The sequence below is a fragment of the Poromitra crassiceps genome (genome assembly GCF_964638095.1).
Source record: "Poromitra crassiceps genome assembly, chromosome: 12".
Classification (NCBI taxonomy): Eukaryota; Metazoa; Chordata; class Actinopteri; order Beryciformes; family Melamphaidae; genus Poromitra; species Poromitra crassiceps.
Window position 1 is genome coordinate 2,372,408 of NC_139632.1, and position 2,943 is coordinate 2,375,350.

General features: G+C 47.5%; 1 pseudogene across 1 annotated transcript; it reads left to right on the forward strand.

The window, feature by feature from the left end:
• Window positions 1-2,055: 2,055 nt before the first annotated feature.
• On the forward strand, window positions 2,056-2,673 carry LOC310786768 (proteasome subunit beta type-3 pseudogene; annotated as a pseudogene). Its single transcript has one exon. The product of its transcript is annotated as a proteasome subunit beta type-3 pseudogene (transcript).
• The last annotated feature ends 270 nt before the right edge of the window (window positions 2,674-2,943 follow it).

Below are 2,943 nucleotides of genomic sequence, written 5' to 3' on the forward strand. Positions count from 1 at the left end.
TATAATATTTCAGAATTGCCTCTGATTCGATTAACAATGGTAAACAGACAACTAGTAGCCTACAACTATTATTCAACAGCTATTTTAAGCCACTAGGCATCTCGTGCGCTCGATTCCTATGCTCGCCTGCTGCGCGGCCTCGCCCGCCCTGCAGCTCGCTGAGCTGGCCCTACAGCTCGCATAAGCAGCTCCGCCCTACAGCTCGCATAAGCAGCTCCGCCCTACAGCTCGCATAAGCAGCTCCGCCCTACAGCTCGCATAAGCAGCTCCGCCCTACAGGAAGAATAATACTTCTGACAGGTCATAGTGAGAAAAGAAAAAGTCTTCTTTACATTTCCCCATAGTCCCACCCCTTCCCAAGGAGATATGTGTTTACTCTTTACAGGGTCATATTAGCAACAATGATACAGTTGTGGTGACAATACAAAGTACACATATGTAAAATAAAATACAAACAAATATAAATAAATCAGTGGTAAATAAATAAATTCACAACATAAGAAAAGAAAAGTTGACCAACATTTTTTTGGTGGACCGACCGACCGACAGTGACTTACATGTATGGAGCTGCTGGCCATGCTGGCCACACTCAAAAAGAAGTGCGCCCATGGCCCATCTTCTGCTAAATGGTAAATGGTAAATGGCCTGCATTTATATAGCGCTTTTATCCAAAGCGCTTTACAATCAGTAGGTACATTCACCCATTCACACACCGATGGTGGCAGGTTACCACGCAGGGTGCTGGCACACCATCAGGAGCAATTTGGGGTTCAGTATCTTGCCCAATGACACTTCGACATGCAGACTGGAGGAGCCGGGAATCGAACCACCGACCTCTTTCATCCAAAGCGATTAGTGACGACCCGCTCTACCTCCTGAGCTACAGCCGCCCAGCTTCTCCAGAGTCTCCACCCTAGAAGTGACCCCGGGCAGCACAGGACATCTCCTACTACTACATATGGAGAGCTGTGTGGCATCATGTGGCCCCGATCACCTACATTTGCCAAAACACTTTTCTGGCATCAATCTCGTGCGGAAACAATGAAACAAATTCTGACAGCAGAGAGAGATCTGCAGCATGCAGTAACGTAGTGTATCAGATCCAGAAAGAGATCGGCAGCATGCAGTAACGTAGTGTATCAGATCCAGAGAGAGATCTGCAGCATGCAGTAACGTAGTGTATCAGACCCAGAGAGAGATCTGCAGCCTGCAGTAACGTAGTGTATCAGACCCAGAGAGAGATCTGCAGCATGCAGTAACATAGTGTATCAGACCCAGAGAGAGATCTGCAGCATGCAGTAACGTAGTGTATGAGACCCAGAGAGAGATCTGCAGCATGCTGTAACGTAGTGTATCAGACCCAGAGAGAGATCTGCAGCATGCAGTAACGTAGTGTATCAGACCCAGAGAGAGATCTGCAGCATGCTGTAACGTAGTGTATCAGACCCAGAGAGATCTGCAGCATGCTGTAACGTAGTGTATCATATCCAGAGAGAGATCTGCAGCATGCAGTAACGTAGTGTATCAGACCCAGAGAGATCTGCAGCATGCAGTAACGTAGTGTATCAGACCCAGAGAGAGATCTGCAGCATGCAGTAATGTAGTGTATCATATCCAGAGAGAGATCTGCAGCATGAAGTAACATAGTGTATCAGCGTAAGAACTCTCATGGCTCTGGCATTGAGACTATGGCACACCAAAAAAAGTGTGCCCATGGCGCATGGTCTCCAGTCTGTCTCCATCCTAGAAATGAGCATGTAGCACGCAACATTTCTAGTACAAGATTATAGGAATACAGTACTAACAGGAATATTATAAGAATGGTATCTTTCATTGTGACATCATCAGTGATGTCATAAACCCATCTCTACTCATGCTTTGTGACATCACCATTGATGTCATAAATCAGTGACATCATCAGTGATGTGATAACTCTTTCTCTACTTAGCCATTGTGACATCATCAGTGATGTCATAAATCCTCCGCTGCTGGTGGTATAAATAGGATCAGTAGGACCCACAAGGTGGTCCCATAAAACACCACAACGTGGTCGAAATGTCTATTCTGTCCTACAATGGTGGGGCTGTCATGGCCATGCGGGGGAATAACTGTGTGGCGATAGCTTCAGACCGGAGATTTGGCATTCAGGCTCAGATGGTCACCACAGACTTCCAGAAGATCTTCCCCATGGGAGACAGGCTCTACATGGGGCTGGCTGGCCTGGCCACTGATGTGCAGACAGTATCCCAGAGGCTGAAGTTCAGACTCAACCTGTATGAGCTGAAGGAGGGTCGCCAGATCAAGCCCAAGATCTTCATGAGCATGGTGTCCAACCTGTTATACGAGAGGAGGTTTGGACCATACTACATCGAGCCTGTGATCGCCGGACTTGATTCCAAAACCTTTCAACCGTTCATCTGCTCACTGGATTTGATTGGCTGCCCCATGGTGACAGAAGACTTTGTTGTGAGCGGCACTTGCTCGGAGCAGATGTACGGCATGTGTGAATCTTTGTGGGAGCCGGACATGGGACCCGAGGACCTGTTTGAGAGCATCTCCCAGGCCATGCTGAATGCAGTTGATAGAGATGCTGTGTCTGGTATGGGCGTCGTCGTACACGTCATTGAGAAAGACAAGATTACCACACGAACCCTGAAGGCCAGGATGGACTAGAGTACGTCGGGCAGCACCAGAGTTCACCAACACACACTTTTTGTATACAAATAAACAATGCTTGTACTGTGGTGACATCTAGTGGATATAAGCCACAAGTACAGTTGGGCTGAGTCACAGTCACGTGGCGAAGGATGTGGGGAGACTGAGGGAGGGGTTATTGCCACGTTGTGGCTCAGAGCATTCGGTCTATCCCGTGACCTGTGAGCGAACAATGTAATGTAAGAGTTCTTGGAAATAAAAAAAAAGAGAAGCAACTTGTCTCTCCAT